This window comes from Silene latifolia, chromosome X (assembly GCF_048544455.1).
Source record: "Silene latifolia isolate original U9 population chromosome X, ASM4854445v1, whole genome shotgun sequence".
NCBI classification, from domain to species: Eukaryota; Viridiplantae; Streptophyta; class Magnoliopsida; order Caryophyllales; family Caryophyllaceae; genus Silene; species Silene latifolia.
Window position 1 is genome coordinate 93,728,204 of NC_133537.1, and position 7,504 is coordinate 93,735,707.

The 7,504-nt window shown below is 36.0% G+C and overlaps 1 long non-coding RNA gene across 1 annotated transcript; it reads left to right on the forward strand.

The window, feature by feature from the left end:
* Positions 1 to 3,307: 3,307 nt before the first annotated feature.
* On the forward strand, positions 3,308 to 7,091 carry LOC141621494 (uncharacterized). Its single transcript, XR_012532385.1, has 3 exons — positions 3,308 to 3,494; positions 3,594 to 3,661; positions 7,024 to 7,091. It is a non-coding gene; the product is annotated as an uncharacterized LOC141621494 (long non-coding RNA).
* The last annotated feature ends 413 nt before the right edge of the window (positions 7,092 to 7,504 follow it).

Genomic DNA, 7,504 nt, shown 5'->3' on the forward strand with positions numbered 1-7,504 from the left:
CTTTGGTCACTTCTGTACTGTACACTCTGCATTCTTATTGGGCTACTATCTTCCTCATTCCCTCTGGCATCATGAATAACATTGAGAATTTGTAGAAATTACCTCTGGAGTGGGAAAGACTCATATCTACGTGCCCCTACTGTAGGCTGGGATCAGTGTTGTAAACCAAAGGCTGAAGGTGGGCTGGGCATTAAGAATTCCAAGATGTGGAACAAAGCTTTGTTGGGTAAGTATGCTTGGTGGGTTGCTGATAAGAAGGATTATCTCTGGGTGCGTTGGATCAATCATGTGTATCTCAGAGGTGGTCATTGGACCAACTACTCTCCCCCCTCTGATTGTAGTTGGTCTTGGAAAAAAATAGCCCACATAATGTTGCTGTTTAGGTCTGCTTATATAGATGATCAGTGGCTTGGTAACAGTGCTGCATACTCTATTAAAGCAGGCTATGATTGGATTAGGACTCAGGGAACACTTTGTTGGTGGTGGAAACTTTGTTGGAATTCTCTCGAATGTTCCCAAGTCTTCTTTTATTTTTGGGCGGTTATGTTAGGCGCATCTTTACTCGAGATAGGTTGGCAAAGATGGGTGGTCCTACATCTATGGAGTGTTACCTTTGTCAGGGTGCTGATGAATCCCATGGGCACCTGTTTTTTGAGTGTGACTTTAGCAGAAAATGCTCTAATCTCCTGCAGCAAAAGCTTACTATCAGACTGAATCCACGAGCTCTGGTTGAGTGGAACAAAAGAGGGAGAAGACTTAGTATTCTGAGAAGAAGGATGGTATGTGTGTGTTATGTGATGTTGGTGTATTTGATATGGCAGGCTAGGAACAAAGCTCGTACTATGTTTACTGTCATTCATCCTAAAGTTATTGTTCAGCAAGCTATTCAAGCTGTCTCTATCAGATTCTGGGCTCGAAACAAAGCACCTATCAAAGAGGAGGATATTAGTTGGCTCAACAGTTTGTGTTCTAGTTAATTTGATCTATTTGCTGTTATTGTTGAAGCTAATTTTAGAGTGTTTTTTTTTGTAGTAGTTTTGATCTTGTAAATCTCTACACGGATGATGTATTCTTTTGTTGATATTAATGTACTTAACCTTTCCCAAAAAAAAAAAAACTTATATAAAACCTCAACTAATTTAGCAATTTAACACTTAATTACTAAATTAAATCTTATTTAATCACATTACAATAAGACGTAAAATCGCACTCCCATAATTAAGGAATTAATCAATCTGTATCGCATACAATTAATTAAATATCTATTTGGGCCTCATCCTATAGGTGTGACCTAAAGGGATCAACCGACCACCACCGTCATACGACAGTAATGTCAAACTCTAGTAAGCCAATCATTACCGATTAATGATGATCAGTTGACTATATAAATAATCATCCCTTTCGTATTCTTGATATGAGATTTAATTATGATTTTAAATCACTTGATCGCACTATTGTTGAGGGCACATTTTCCAACAACCGCATCAAACTATTCTTCCAACCAGGAGAAGATGAAGCATAAAAACACAAAGTAGTGGTCATACGAGATAGTTTATTACTCCTTACAATGGTAATCCTCATGAAATTATCTTCAACAATTACCTCAGATTGGTCGAGAGGTCTACCACTCCTAATGTTAGAATCGATGGCAAAAGAATATATTACTTCTACTATGCTAGTAGTATTCACTGACTCATATACTTTCTCATTTGCCTCTTTGATATGCTCTTTCCCAGATATTGCAGCCTCTAAAGCATCCCTCTCGGCTTTCCAAATGAGAGATTCACCTGTACATGGCTCAAAACATATTAAATCCTCTGGAGGTTCCTTAGTGAAAGACTCCTCTGCAAAATTCAACAATATAATTTGCAACATCATAAACGTCAATATACGTATCCTGCACATTAATCATTAAGTTAGAAGTCACAACAGAATCAGTTTGAACAACTGGAGAGGGAATATCCAATGAAAGAGGTAGCACATCATAATCATCGTCTTCAAAAAGTTGCATATACTCTCTAGTAGATGTAACAGAATCGCACTCGGGATCAGGGAGTGGGTAATAAACTTTAGGATTAAACTCGCGTGAAAAATGTTAGGTTCATATACCTATTATTAGACTCCTCTAATAGTGAACAAATTAACTTGTTAATTATATGTTCTTTAGATCTAGTGCATGCATAACAAAATGAAAGATTTATAAGAAGAACAATGTTCCTTACATTGTTATGTGTTTCGAAATATAGGGCACAAGTAAGGTCGCCTTCCTTCACTTGTTCTTGAGCTAAATATGATGGATGATCCTCCTAAGACTCCAAGTATAGAAGACACTCCAATAAATTGCACCCAAGATTAATCCCAAAAATTCCTACTAATATTAACTAGATATGTAGTAGAAATGTTCCCTTAATATTACTAATATTTCTAGTATTACTACCTCTAGTAATAGTTTGATGTGTATTAGTATTTGTGAGAGATTTTTGCAATTGCATGTGAGGAAAGGTAGAGAGGAAAAACAAGCCAACAACAACAACAAAAAATGAGCAACAAATGCTCATCTTATAAGGCCAAAACTGGTGGCCATTCCCCATATAGGGAATCTTGTTGCTTTTGTTTTTACTCTTTGTTTAGTGTAGGTAGAGTATAGGGACCATTTGTGTAAGATGTAGCATGAAAAGGCTTGTGTGATATGTCACAATCACACAATAACCAACACAAACAAAAGACAAAAGAGCATCTCTTGTGCTCTTAATATGACCGAAATATTGGACCTATTTTGGTCCATTTTTGCCTTTTGTCATTTGTCCCTCAAATGCTTATAAGTCATATGTTTAACTATCTTACATATTTAATTATTAATGTAATCATTTAACACTTAAATATTACAATTAATAATATAATATACACACTAACACCCGCGAATTTCTTATTTTGACATTTAAAATTTATTTAACTGTTACTTACTTTATTTCATAATTTTAAATTATTTAATTTTATTAATTTTATTTTAAACACGATTTTTATAAAATAATATTTTAAAGCTTAATTTATATAAAAATATGTATTTTAGTCGGATAGTATTAATAATAATAATATTAATGATAGTAAACTTCCGTCTTAAATTATAGTAGGTTTAAGGCGAATTTCCGTCTAGCTATAGACCGTCACATTTTCACATGTGAGGCTAATCTATTCTCGCTCTATCCCGTATCGACAACTCAGTGCTCAAATTCATCACCCAACTAATATAATCAATTGTTTTTTTTTACCTCTCACACTTTATTCTTTTTCTTTTGTTGTTGTTGACCAACCCCCTTCCCATGACTTCCCTTTCTTTTACGCCTTACCTGTCACAGCAACAAACCAAATTTTCAGACAGAGCTTTGTAAACGCCATATTCGTCTGCTTAAAACCAAGATTTCCTCTTCATTTCTCAACCATTCCTCTTTATTTTTGTACCATTCTCCTCCTTATTTCCTCCTTCATCTTTCAAGGTAATAAAGTCTCATTTTTGTGATGGTTTCATTTTGCGCCGTCTTATAAAAGTTTCGTCTTTTAGCCTCTTTATCCCGTTTTCTTGCTCTTTAATGAAGGATTTGAAGACCCGGAGTAAGACTCAAGCTTTGGGGACCGTTTATTCGAAGAATAAGGAGCGTTTAAGGTAACGGTGATAGGTTACTCGACAAAATGTCGAGATTCCGTCTTAGGTGTCGTTTTATATGCCCTTGTTTGATAAAGTTTGGTCCTTTATACTTTTATCACTTGTTTGCTTAAATTTATTGTGTTAAATTCCGTCTTAAACTTTGTCTCATTGGTGTCGGATTATAGCTCAATTGAGCCTTTGTACCTTCAGGTACGTTGTAGGTAATTAAATTGATACACAAGCTTAAAAGGACTTCGGCAGTCAGTAGCTATTTGGGGTTGAAAAATCCTACAACTAATCATGATTTTTGTTATTGGTAAAAGACGTAAAGCAATTGTGGGTTTTTAAAAGATTCAGTCATTGCAGATTATATAAATTTGCATTTAGTGTAGCAATGACCATAGTTTCGGGTTGTATCAAAAAAATGCAAGTAGCACTTTTGGGACTTTGTTAAAACGTGAATAAAAGGAATTTTTGTGAGACGGTTTTGTGTTCGTTTTTGGTCTATGTTTGGTTGATGGTTCGAGCCAACTTTCTTATTTTCGTCTCAAGTGCATATCCATGTATGAATTGGGTCATTTGTATGGGAAATATTTCTTCTTTTGTATGCTTAAAAACTCGTCTTAAGATGGGTTAAAATTGTTGCTTTGGTCGAATAAGGGGGTTGTGTCGAGTCATGATTGGGGCTATTTTTAGACGGGTTTCTAGCTTGGGTTTGAGCCAATTTGTTTACGTATGTCTCAAGTGTATATCCAAGTATGATATGGGTCCTTTGTATGGTTAATTCCCGTCTTGCAACATGCTTAAATACTTGTCTTAAGACGGCTTCATAAATTGTTTAAACTGTGTATATGGGTTGTATAGCCGTGTATTAGGCTACTGTCCAGGGTTGTTTTTCTTGTTGGTTTAAGTGAAATTGTTAATTTCCGTCTTGAGTACATACCCATGAATGAATTCACTTACTTGTATGGGGAAAATACCGTCTTACATGAACTTAGAAAAATGCGATATTTATATAATGATGGTGGAGAAAATGATTCGGTCAGAAGGAACTTAAACAAAATAGTTCATAGAATCTCTTCTTGTTATGGGATTTGGCTCACTGATGCCTTTTGCTTTGACCAATTCAATCACTTTGGAGTTTCAGCAATTCTACAAGTTCAACTCTTTTCACTACTTTAGTGCTTTTGAACCCATTCAAATGATCGTTGCTGTGTTTTTGCGGCTTCATTAATTAATTAGTGAACATATTAGGCAGACATGATTTAAAAACCGTCTTAGAGTGACCATGCCATTGCTTGTTTCGGGCTGATTTGGGCAGGAATTATGGTTACACCTCTGTTTTTGGCATGGACTTATTCTAATCCTTTCATACCTCCTAGATACGTGGAACATAAGTGGAATGCTATAGCTAAAGGCATCTTAGGTGGTCATGTATGCATTGATTTCATACTGCTAAATATCGTTTATTTATATATTTTCCTCTCATGATTTATAATTGTGAAATTCCATTATTTAATTATTTTTCCGTCTTAACTTTGGTCCCAAAATGGGTGCTTTTGACGCCAAGTTTAGTTTATTCGAATTGTTTAATTTCCGTCTCGTGTTTTATATAACGTGATTCGTTAAATATCGTTCTTTTACATGTTTATTTTGTTGGACTCATTTGTTTTGTTTGTTGGGCTCAATTGATTTCAATTGTTGGGCTTATTGTATGCCACTTATCGGATTTTATATAAAGCTTATGTTGGGCTTCACATGATTATGGGGTTAGGTCTAATAGGTTCCATTTAATGGGCCATGTATAGTTTGTGTTTTCGGATCGTAAATGAGTCACTTGAGTTGGTCACATTTTATCTCGTAAATTATTCATTATCGCTTGTTATATTTTATTTAATCGGCGAGTTAAATTATGAAGTGGAATATTTATTAATATAATACAAGTATGAGATATTTATTATAAATAGTTACTTGTAGTGAGTCGTATTCTTAATAATGTCTAGTATTGTTCGGTTGTGAGACTCTTGGTTCTACCGGATACTAGGGGTGAGCCTGAGGCCCTCTAGTTGCGGTATGAACGTCGGGAGTGATGTTCCCATCCGTACTTATGGTGATGCAGGCCATAAGTATGAATGTGACATTGATCATCCCGTCCCTGAGTCACGGTCCTATCGGATTCTAGGGGTGAGCCATAGGCCCTCTAGTTGCGATAAGGTCGTCGGGATTGATGTTCCCATCCGTACTTATGGTGAGATGCAAGCCATAAATATGAATGTGACAATAATAATCCCGTTCTATGTGCTTATTTGTTATGCTTGTTTGTTTTACTTGTTTGTTGTATTTGGCCATGTTTTAAAGGTAACCGCTGAGCCAGATACTTGTTTGTTGTGCCTCGGACATGTTTTAAAGGTAACCTCTGAGTCGGGCACTTGTTTGTTGTATTTGGCCATGTTTTAAAGGTAACCGCTGAGCCAGATACTTGTTTGTTGTGCCTCGGACATGTTTTAAAGGTAACCTCTGAGTCGGGCACTTGTTTGTTGTATTTGGCCATGTTTTAAAGGTAAATCTTTGTTTTGAGCGGATACTTGTTTGTTGTACCTCGGACATATTTTAAAGGTAACCTCTGAGTCGGGTACTTGTTTGTAGTATTTGGACATGTTTTAAAGGTAACCGCTGAGCCAGATACTTTATATGTTATGTCTCGGACATGGTTTAAAAGTAACCTCTGACTCGGACACTTGTTTGTAGTATTTGGACATGTTTTAAAGGTAACCGCTGAGCCAGATACTTAATGTGTTGTGCCTCGGACATGTTTTAAAGGTAACCTCTGAGTTGGGCACTTGTTTGTAGTATTTGGACATGTTTTAAAGGTAACCGTTGAGCCAGATACTTTAGAGGTCGTGCCTTGGACATGTTTTAAAGGTAACCGCTGAGCCAAGGTACTTAAGGACTTGTGTCTCGGACATGCTTTAAAGGTAGCCTATGAGCCGGATGCTTTGCTTATTATGTGATGTTAGTAGTCTCATTTCGTGTATTGTATGTTATTTTGCTTTCAAAGTTCATGGCTAAGGTTTCCATTCACATGTTTCATGATGTTAGTCTTGTTTATCCGTGACCTATGATATTCTATCGTGTTTATAGTTGTATTATCATTTATGACGTTTTAGTTAGATTGTCTCATAAGTATGTATCATATGCCTTGTCTATGATTGACTACGCATGTTTTGAATGTTAGTCTCATGTTTCAATACTTGAATCAAATGTTTATATTCATGATGTTCTAATATGTTCTTGTTTATCTGTGTTTCGACATTTTGTGGCTGGGAGAACCTTGAGTTACTCCCCACTGACTGTGGCGTTCATGTTTTCATGAATGACAGGTTGTGAAGATGCTTACGTGGGGAAGAAGTGTGGGCTAGCGAGAACTAAACCTTGGACTAGTAGTTGGTTTATTATGATTGCTTAGACTCGCCATTTATCATTTTGTCATTCGAGGGATATATTGTCCCTCACCTTTGACTATCGCGTTTGTATAATTTAATCTTTATTTCCGCATTCTTTATTTGTCTTTTAGATTCTTATGAACCCGCGCTTTATAAACTTTAAAAGTTTCAAAAATTTCCTAAAATTTCGCATTTTATAAGTTATATTTTCCGCGTTATTGCGAGGGTTCACAGTTGGTATCAGAGCCTTTGTTGCTCCCGACGCACACACGTGTACCCCAAACTTAGTTTAAACTTGACCTTGAACAATGAATGAGAGATGGGGTAGACTTAAGGACCTAAGTTGGTAGTCTCTTTGTGTATGTTATTTATTAGGTGCTAACTTGATTGATTTATTTGGTGCCTTGAGAAGGTGGTG